Source organism: Microcaecilia unicolor, chromosome 11 (genome assembly GCF_901765095.1).
Source record: "Microcaecilia unicolor chromosome 11, aMicUni1.1, whole genome shotgun sequence".
Classification (NCBI taxonomy): Eukaryota; Metazoa; Chordata; class Amphibia; order Gymnophiona; family Siphonopidae; genus Microcaecilia; species Microcaecilia unicolor.
Genome location: NC_044041.1, coordinates 165,623,288 through 165,634,276, shown reverse-complemented (window position 1 = coordinate 165,634,276; position 10,989 = coordinate 165,623,288). Strand labels below are relative to the sequence as shown.

The 10,989-nt window shown below is 42.6% G+C and overlaps 1 long non-coding RNA gene across 1 annotated transcript; it reads left to right on the top strand.

Moving 5' to 3' along the window:
• Positions 1-3,621: 3,621 nt before the first annotated feature.
• LOC115479494 lies at positions 3,622-10,684 on the top strand. Its single transcript, XR_003943702.1, has 2 exons — positions 3,622-3,663; positions 10,436-10,684. It is a non-coding gene; the product is annotated as an uncharacterized LOC115479494 (long non-coding RNA).
• Positions 10,685-10,989: the final 305 nt, after the last annotated feature.

The following is a 10,989-nucleotide window of genomic DNA, read 5'->3' as shown; positions in this document are numbered from 1 at the left end:
GCTGTGTATTCTCTGAGGATTTAATGCCTGTTCCTTCTTTTTGCTGTGAGCTTAACAGTACCCACAATTCTTTAAGACAGAAGAGGAGGTGACCATTGTGTGCACTGCTCCAAGAAAACAAAAATGTTATTTGCACATGTGCTGGAATGTTTTTCTGTACATAAAGCATCTTAAAAATTTTATGCACACAGAAATGATGTGATGCCACTCTTTACCATCAAAAGTAACATTCCAGCACATGCACAGATGTATGCTGACAGTTTTGTTTTGCTCAAACAAGCGCACAGTACTGGTTGCCCTAGAACATTGTACGCATGCGTCTAGTATGGTTACCTTGATTAGTGCACAAGGTCTGCATGCATCACATTTGCAAGTGATTAGCATACTGCATCAGTGACCAAAGCTTTTATGTTAGGTTCATATTATCGTTTATTGTTTATTTATTTTCTATACTGTTTCTTATTGGATACACAAACCAGAACGGCTTACGTTTTAAACAATAAAAATATCAAAATTAAAATAACATATAAGAACTCCATTAATTTGACAGGAAAGCACAGCAAGCTAAAAACATCCATTCTAAAGAGTAAAAACATCAGTGGACAATCCATTCATAAAAAGTTTATATAAGCAGACATATGATTTGTTACTGCATATTCATTCTGCCCATGTCCCCTTTTTCATCCCAGATTACTTTCAAATGTATTCTGAAATAGGTGTGTTTTTAGAAGTTTGCGAAACCTAACATACGACTCTTCCAATCTAACAGGTTTAGGAAGACAATTGCAGAGAGAGGGAGCTAGAAAGAAAAAAGCTTAGTTTCTAGTAACATAGTAGATGACGGCAGAAAAAGACCTGCACGGTCCATCCAGTCTGCCCAACAAGATAACTCATATTTGCTGCTTTTTGTGTATACCCTACTTTGATTTGTACCTGTGCTCTTCAGGGCACAGACCGTATAAGTCTGCCCAGCACTATCCCCGCCTTCCAACCACCAGCCCCGCCTCCCGATCTTGACTAAGCTCCTGAGGATCCATTCCTTCGGCACAGGATTCCTTTATGCTTATCCCATGTATGTTTGAATTGATTCCCATCAATTATTAATCTGTTATCGGTAAGTGATCGGAGTGTTCGTGTAGGTGAATATGGTAAAATAACGTTGGCTAAGTATTGAGGAATCAGTAAATGTAGGGCTTTAAAAGCCAGAGTAAGAATCTTAAATTTTATTCTGGCTTCAACTGGGAGCCAGTGAAGATGGCATAAAAGAGGTATCTCTAATGCCTGGCTTTCTGCAGTTTCCCTTGCAAGGAACGGGATGGGAGGGGTGGGGCTAGAGAGCCAGCAGAGCAAAAAGAGTTCAGTTTTGCGCTGCATATTTCTACTTCTACTGTGAGGTCCCCTAGTCTATATTTGGTGAAAGCCTGTCCATGCTGTGCACGTGACCAAAGTGTAATATTTCACTAATACAAGGGTTCTCAATCCAGTTCTTCAGGACACACACAGCCAGTCAGGTTTCCAGTTTATCCACAATGAATATGCATCAAACAAAGTTATATTCTAGGTATATACTCTATAATTGGTTGCAATTTGTATATCATACAATCTCTTCAACAACCGTTGTATTTAATTATCAATCTTTATTAAATATTTAATTCAATTAATAGTCATCCATATGATAAAACCTTTTCACACAAACCAACATTCACACCTCACTCTTACTCCATTCACTCTAAATTGAATAACTACATCTATATTAAACATTCTAAAAATCAAATACAATTCTCATTTTCATGTTCCTCATAAGTCATCACCAGAAACTACAATTCAATAGTCACTCTTCTTAAAGCCACAGTCTGTTTTCCCAAAAGGGTTGGCAATTCAATTTATCATCCACACTTCTTCTTATAAGTCAGAAATCATATCTGCTCATGTACTCCAATTAATCCTCAGTATATGATAACTTTGCTTCATGCTCTATAGCTGCTTAGACTTCTTCCAAAGTCAGTTTCAAAATGTACTTCTCTTGAGACATCAGGCTCTAGCTCTAGGAGTAAATCCACTTCCTCATTCATCTGTTGTCCATTTGTTATTTTTCACTCCCTTACATCAGATCTATACTGACTCGAGGATCACATGAGAATCTCACCACTTCAATTAGTAAACTTTAACTTGATCGTGTTTTTTTCTGAATATGCATGAGACAATCTGCATATACTGGAGATAGTGCTTGCAAATTTATATCATTCAAATTCATTGTGGGATCCTGAAATCTGCCTGGCTGAGTGTTTCATGACAACTATGTTGAGAACCACTGCTTTAGGATATGCATATTCAGGTCTTGAAGTCTCTTCTCATGTCTTTTGGCTTAAACCCCATACACTTTTTGTTGTGGTTTGAGTTAAAGCTCTGTTTGTGAAGCTTTGTTCATTATGGGACCCTTTTACTAAGGTGCTTAGGCGCCTATGTGCATCCAATACACGTTAAATTGGCACCACCAGCTGGCTACCATGTGCCACGGGCGGTAATTCAATTTTTGGTGCACGCCCAAAACATGCAGTAGAAAATACTTTCTATTTTGTACTGCGGGGCCCTTACCCAGTGGTAATCAGCAGTTGTCATGTGCTGCACGCTTACCACCCGGTTATCGCGTGAGACTTTACCGCTAAGTCAATGGGTGGCGTTAAGGTTTCAGGTCGAAAATGGGCACACACTGGTTTTCATTTTGCCGCATGTCTATTTTCCGGCACATAAAAAAAATCTCCTTTTTTCCAGGCGCACTCAGGAAATGGACCAGCGCGTGCCCAAAACATGTGTCTACACCAACACAGGCCACTTTTGGGCACGCCTTAGTTAAAGGGCCCCTATGTGTTGGGACCAGAGCTGCCAGATGGTGAAAGATTTTCCAGCATAATTCATGCCTAAAAGTAACCTAACGATTTTGACATCAAAAATAGCTATATAAAGAGCATAGGGGGAAGGTACCCATCACTGCCTCACCTGTGTACTATGTGTGCTGCTCAGCTTGCGCTGCCTCCTCCTCCATCCACCAATGTGGAGACTGATCGAGCGAGCGTATATATACTCTGGCACTGGTCATGGCAGGAGCCTTCTGAGCAGTACAGTTGATGATGACCTCATCACCTCACCCTCCTATTGGTCAAATTTGGAGCCAGAATGAGGCTTTAGATGCACCAAGCCTCATTCCCGCTCCAAATTTGATCGGTAGGAGGGTGAGCAGAGACAAAGCCAGAACCATGAACTGGCGCAGCTGCCTAAAAGCCAAGAAAGCAGCCCAAAAAGTTGCAACCTATGACCGTTAAAACCTTCCTATGAGCTACTTTAAAGGCCTGCCCAATTCCACGGGAAAACTGCGGAGTTGGCAACTCTGTTTGGGACCTGTTCAGACTCAGTTGTTTGTTTCCTAGTTAGAGCCAAGCTGGAGTTTAACCATTTTTAAAGTGATTTTAGCTGGTATTCTAACTCTTGAGTGGCAATTATTTTTAGGATCCCCATTTAATATATTTTAGTAGTAACAATTTGTTTAAGAGTGACCTTTGAACTCCATTGGAGCTATATAAATCAGCAGCCCTGAGAGCAGTGTTAAAACTGCTGCAGTTATCAGTGCTAGAATGCTGTGCTGCTGCCATTCTTTGGAAAAAACGGGTAAGATAGCTTTGGTTAACTTGTTACCTGCCTGTATCCCGCGGTTTTGAATATTGGGGGCTAATTTAGCTGGCGACGGTAAGCATTTAAAAACAGGGCCGCCGAGGGGGGGGACAGGGGGGACAGAATTCCTCTGCAGAATTCCTCCGCAGTCCCACCCGCCACTGCCACTGGGCCCCTTCCACCCGAAACCCCGCCAGCAGAAGTGCTGTCTTCTGACTCCGGCATGCGCAGCCCACACAGAGGCGCTCCTATCAGCTGATCTTCGCTGTACTCTGCAGGGCTTCTGTGCGTCTGATGTCCTGCACATGCAGAAGCCATGCAGAGTACAGCGAAGATCAGCTAAGAGGAGCGCGTCTGTGTGGGCCGCGCACGCCGGAGTCAGAAGACAGCACTTCTGCTGGCAGGGGTTCGGGTGGAAGGGGCCCGGCCCGGTGGCAGAGGCGGGTGGGACTGTGGTGCTGGGTCCCCCTCAGAGGGGGGCGGTGTCAACCTGGGGGGTGGCAATGGGGGCGGGGTCCAGGGGCGGCCTTGTCCCGGGCCCGGCCCAGTCTCTCAGCAGACCTGTTTAAAAGAACGCTGACCATCTCTGACTGAATATCAGGAGGTTAGACTTTAACCTCAGTTTTGCATAAATGTGTTTTTTTTTTACATGTTATAATTTATATGATTTCCGTTACAGATTTTATTCATGTATTTATTCATTATTTGAACATAATCATTTTATTCCATGTGTATGTTTTTTAGTTCATTTTTAAGTGTGTGCTGAGTTATTTAGTTTAGTAGCGGTTTATGGACTTGTCCTTTAGGAAACCGTCCAACCCCTTTTTAAACTCTGCTAAGCTAACCGCCTTCACCACATTTTCTGGCAATGAATTCCAGAGTTTAATTACACGTTGGGTGAAGAAAAATTTTCTCCGATTTGTTTTAAATTTACTACACTGTAGTTTCATCGCATGCCCCCTAGTCCTATTATTTTTGGAAAGTGTGAACAGACGCTTCACATCCACCTGTTCCACTCCACTCATTATTTTATATTCCTCTATCATGTCTCCCCTCAGCCGTCTCTTCTCCAAGCTGAATAGCCCTAGCCTCCTTAGTCTTTCTTCATAGGGAAGTCGTCCCATCCCCGCTATCATTTTAGTCGCCCTTCGCTGCACCTTTTCCAATTCTACTATATCTTTCTTGAGATGCGGCGACCAGAATTGAACACAATACTCAAGGTGCGGTCACACCATGGAGCGATACAACGGCATTATAACATCCTCACACCTGTTTTCCATACCTTTCCTAGGATAAAGATTTTCTGTCTGATCTGCTGTTTTCTACCACCAACAAATGAACTATGCATTATTAAAGATTTTTTACCATACTGCTTTATTTTGTGGATTTTTTCCAAACTCTGCTTTTCGCTTGTGGACTGCCTTGATTTTTTTACTTCTCTTTGATGTTGGTGAGTGGTAAGGAAACATCGTAGCCCAACCTGCCATTTCAGGGATTGCTTTTAGGCAATACAATATGGATTTCTTTTAATTAATCTAGAAATGTATCTATTTCTCAGGTTTCTATCTAAGCTCAAAAGTCCCAGTTGGCAGCTTTCATCAGACACTGTGATATGGTTTCTAAAATATATGTATAAAATAAAGGTTAATATTTAAAAGTCTCATATCCAAAAATGTGATTTTAGGGAAAGGGGATGGGATTTGGTATACCACCTTTCTGTGGTTATAATCAAAGTGGTTTTTATATTATATACAGGTACCTATTTTGTACCTGGGGCAATGGAGGGTTAAATGAATTGCCCAGAGCCACAAAGAGCTGCAGTGGGAATTAAACCCACTTCATCAGGATCAAAGCCCACTGTGGTAACCACTAGGCTAGGCCTCCAATCCTTACAGGGTTGTTATGGAAGGGCTGATGATAAAGTCATTATGATTATTGAGTTTAATTACCAAAATCTCCCCAAATCCTGAGGGGGTCTGGGGGAAGACTATAGGCCTGACAGTTAAATTAAGGGAAAGGTGTGCAAGACAGAAGTGACCTAATGTGACACTGGAAAAAAAAATCTATGGGGTGAATATTTGGAGGGGCCAAATCCAGGGACCGATTTAAGACCTTGGTGCCTAAAAACAGTAGTGAAGGGTGAAAATAGCAAGGGAGGCCCCCTGGAGACCGGCAAGCAGAGGTGGGGGGTGTTGGGCCAGAGTGCCAGTGGGTGATGCTTCTTTGAAGTTCCACCAAGTGGACAGCCCTAAAATAAGTGGGAAAAGATTCCTATTTAGCCTGCTTACTTGGCACTTTAAACATTTGGGGGTATGTTTACTAAGGTGCGTTGACGTTTTTAACGCGCCTGTAACCTATACATTTCTATGGGCGCATTAGCGTTTAACACGTGTACACCATTTACACGCATTAAAAACGCTAATGCGCCCATAGCACTGCTTAGTAAACTTAGCCCTTGGCATCCTAGGCAGTTATCTATGTTTCTATGCCTAAATCTTGGACTGGCAAAATTCATATAAAGATATCTGAATAAGCCATTTGGATATCTTTATGCAACTATTCAAAAAGATATACAGATGTCTTAGGCCTTCTATTTCTGTGACCAAGATAGAGGCCAAATATTGCCTCTATTCAACCCTCTCAAAATCCTTGGCTTATATCTTGTATAGTGAAAATATTCTCAACATACATCACTTCAAGATAAATTTGCTCACCAAAATGTGCCTCTATTACTAGGAAGAAAAGACTTCAGAAGCTCAGAAAACCAACATACTTTTTTTGTAACTTAAGCAATCTCCCTTCAGAGTTGCTTCACTTCCGAGCAGCCTCGTCATTAATCTCAAAAACCTCCATTTTTTAAAATACAATTTTAATTCTATCATTTATAGCATTTTCAGTCTTATAGAATATATGTATATCACTCATAATATTTTCAGTTTATTAGAAATGCAAAAACTAGGCAACTTAACTTTTAGTGAACGCTAGCTCTACAGAGCGCTTCTGTTTCGCTACCACTTCATCGAAAGCTTAGTGATGCTGCCAATCCTGGAAAAAATGACATTTTGGTGAAAATACCATTCCATTTAAGATATTCCAGAGTAACTCTAACCTCTAAATATTCTCTACTCAACCCTACCATCGAACTGCCCATATCCCCTCCAACACTTATCTATCTTGACTTGTCCATCTAAAAGTTATCCATTAGTTAGGCCAGAATTTTGAGAAATAAGGACTTACTTGGGTAACTCTTAAGGTTACATCGATACGTTCTTTTGAATATTAAGATGTACATTTTTTCAGTCTGCAGACCAAACCTAAAATGTTAGTATCACTTTGGAAAAATTAGATTTAGGGGGTCAATATTTAAAGTGATTTAACCAGCTAGGAGAGGCTCCTGGACAGTTAAATTGCTTATGTGGAGCTATCCACTGATATCAGTGGCAGTTAGTACCACAGAATATCAGCACTAGCCACCCAAGCCATAGCCAGCTATTTTGTGGGCAGTCTGGGCGTGGAGTCAGCACTTATGAGGTTGAGTGGCCTATATTCAGTGCTTAACCACCTAAATTAACCAGACAAATTAGACTGCATAAAACTCCTTACCATCATTATTCAGTTTCTCTTAGGCAGTTAAATGCTGAATATCACACTTGACCAATAAAAGATAGCCGGCTGCATAAACCTGAATATTCAATGCTGGTGCCTGGACATGGTCCAACATTGACTATTCAGTCATAACTCTGGCAGTGGCCAAAAAACGTTGACTGCCACTGGCTGAATATCTACCCCTTTCTTCATTCTCCTTCCCTGTTCAGTAATTTGGTTGAAATGTGTTCAGTTTGTACCTAGTATTACTGCACAGTGACCACAGAGTACAAAGTTCAAGATGTGTTCAGGCAATCTGAACTGCCAGCCCAGCTCCACTCCATCACGAGATATGGACGTGAGGAAGCTGCCACTGTATCTTTTACAAGCAATCATGTTTATACTGCAAGCCGTGACCTCATTGTGGGGCGCGCATTATTCAGAATTTATTTTTACCCCCCCTCCTCATGCTTCCACCTCAGTGAGTCACACTAACCTGTAGGGGTTGATTCTGTGGATAGAGGACACTCTCACATCATGGGGTTTCAGGGAGATCTGTTTACAGAGATTGCTTTTAATCATCTCTTTCTCAGCACTTCCTTACCAGAAAAAGCTGCAGCTTCCTACCTAATAATTACTTTGCCAGTTATCTCTAGATGGCTGCAGGTCAGCATGAATTGGACTGATCCAGCCCTGGTTTTACTCTAGTGCATTGGTGAACTTGCGGTCCCCGCAGAAGAAACAAAGCTGCAAATTCAGAGATGCCCTGGAGTAAACCCAGTGTTAGCTCAGCTTAGTGGTTAGTGCAGCAGACCTTGATGCTGGGGAACTGGGTTCAATTCCCACTGCATCTCCTTGTGACTCTGGGCAAGTCACTTAACCCTTCATTGCCCCAGGTACAAATAAGTACCTGTATATACTATGTAAACCGCTTTGAATGTAGTTGCAAAAACCACAGAAAGGCAGTATATCAGGTCCCATTTCCCTTCCCTTCCCTACCACTGATATATCCGGAAGATGTCTGGTAGCCTTAGTTGTGATGCCACAAGATGAATCACACTCTTACGTACTGAACACGACTGAAAATACACAGCAAGAAGCAAGCATGGGCAGAGGGGATATTTTCTGATGAATTACCCAGTGTAACTGAATGTAACTCACCTTGAGCTACTATTAAAAACAGTGTCGGGCTATGTCTCGGCACCAGCATTGAATATCCGGGTTTATGCGGCTGGTTATCTCTTAAGCGGTTAAGTGTGATATTCAGCACTAAGGGCTCGATTCTATATATGACACCTAAAAAATCCGCCGGAACCCCCCCCCCCCCCCACCACCTAGGCGTATTTTCTAAAGTATGCCTAAATTTTATAGAATAGCCTTAAATTTCCATGTGGTTTATAAAATATACCGAGCGGCTCTCCGTGCGACCAAATTTGGCCATGTCCATTTAGGCAACGCTTTACTTGGTGTAAATCCCGACACCTAAATTAGGTGCAGATTGGGTGTATTCTCTGATAATGCGAATAGATTGTAGAAACGCCCATGCCCCGTCCATGGCCATGCCCACCTATGCGACTTAGAATTTAGGCGCACCCATCGTACTGCCATCCATTGGACTTGCGCTCATTTGTTTATCACTGCTGGTGCTTAGGGGCTTGCACAAGCTTCCTTCTGCTTCGAAATTAAAGAAAAAACAGTAGATTTTAGAGAAAGGAGCATGAGAAATCCTCTCTTCAAACACCCTAATGCCTGCTCTGTCATGAGCTGGCGTTATTTTTTCAGCGGTAAGGGTGACTTTGTTTTGTGCACTGTTCTCTGAGCATTGGGAGGGAACAGGAAATGACCTCATTAACACCCATTTGACTACATTAGCATAGTCTTTGTGCGGTTGTGCCAATCTTTGGCGCACTTGTTGTTTCCCGTGCTAGAGCCTCTGAGCATTCTGTGTTCACTAATGTGGTCGCTATTAGCCTCTAGTGCCCGCGTTTGCTTCTGAGCATCAGGACAAGAGTCAGAGGTAGGCAATCCATTCCTTAAAGTGCTATAAGAAGGACCGGCCCAAGGCAAGATCCTGCCTGAGGTGGAGCTTGCATGCCACTCCCCCGGGCCGAGATGCCAAGCCCCCCCCCCTCCCCGGGCATTTTACCTGGTCACGGTGACTTTTCCAAACCCAGCAGCGATTCCCGTACACTGCCCTGCCGCTGCCGGCACCCGCCTCTTCCCTTTACTGTGGCTGCCTGAGCGAAACAGCAAGTTACTTCAGGCAGTCGCAGTAAAGGGAAGAGGCGGGTGCCAGTGGCGGGAGGGCAGCATATGGGAATCGCTACCGCTGGCAGGTTTGGAAAGTCACTGTGGCCAGGTAAAATGTTGTGAAACCGCCCCCTGAGATGCTGCTCCTAAAGAGTGCCGCCTGAGGCCCCCGCCTCAGGTGGCCTAATGGTCGGGCCGCCCCTGGCTATAAGCCATGTAGGTTTTCTGGCTAGATGCAATGAGCATGCATGAAATATATTTGCATGCACTGTCTCCACTGCACGCAAGTGCGTATCATGCATTTTCAGTATGCATTTCCTGAAGATTGGCTGGCAGCACTCAAGGACTGGAGTTCCCTATACCCTGCTATGGTGAAGGTGCCTGGATCTAATGTATTTAGCACATATTACAGCTAAGTGCTGCACCCGGCGGGCCTTTGAAGCTAGGAGAGTTAGATGCCATTCTCCGCAACTGGCAGAAGCCCACAGCGACTTGGTTCATGAGAGATTAATTTAAGAATATAAATCAAAATAATTGATTCTGTCCACCTGGAATATCTCATTGTCATGAGTGCATTCCAATTAATTATTTCCTGGCTCTTATATTAAAGCCACAAACCAAGCAACCATTAGGAATTTCCTCCTTAGTTTGTCCTGCTTTTATTTCGATGTTTACAGTGTTTGCAAACTGCTCCTGGTAGTAGTTCCTTCCAGGATGAATGTAGCTAAGTCTGGGTACCCCTTGCCCTTATGCAGGTGTCATATTGATATGCACAAGCCATAAAGAATGGGAGGAGGGGAGTTTATGCACAATTAAAAAAAAAGGAGAATCTGGAATAAGATTGAAGGATGACTCTGTTTGATAAGCGTTGTATTTACTATTCAATTAGACTTTCTTATTCCTTGATTTTCTGATGTTTTAACATTTCTTTCAGACCTGCCATAACATTCACCATCAAATTGATGATGCGTGGTGCTGTTGGAGTGTACATGGCACTGTACAAGAGGAACTATACAGTGGTAATGCATTGCCCAGAAGAACTCAGGAGGGTGAGGTAGATGTTGAAAATTACCTAGGGATAAACGGCCTTTGTTCGGATTTCTTGTCAAATGCATCCTGTATACTGCATGCAAAGGTTACATTGAAGCTCCATTGCATTTTAATAAAGTGACTTTTTATCTTGGACATTGTCTGGGTGTCTTCCACTTGTTAAACCATTTTGAATGGAATTGTTTCCATAATAATGGTATAAAAATTGTATACATAAATACATATTTATACTTTACATGTATCAGTGAATGGGGTTCTGATGAAGACTCACATTTCATCTGTCCGTGCTGTATTCATTCTTTACAGGTATACAGGTGTGGGTCTGTAATAAAGATGCACCCTTTGGCTCTCTGTGCTGTATTCATATTTTACATGTATCAGTCTGTGTAGAAGCTGGGAATTTCTGATGATGGTCAGCACAGCAAGAGCCCCTAAAAT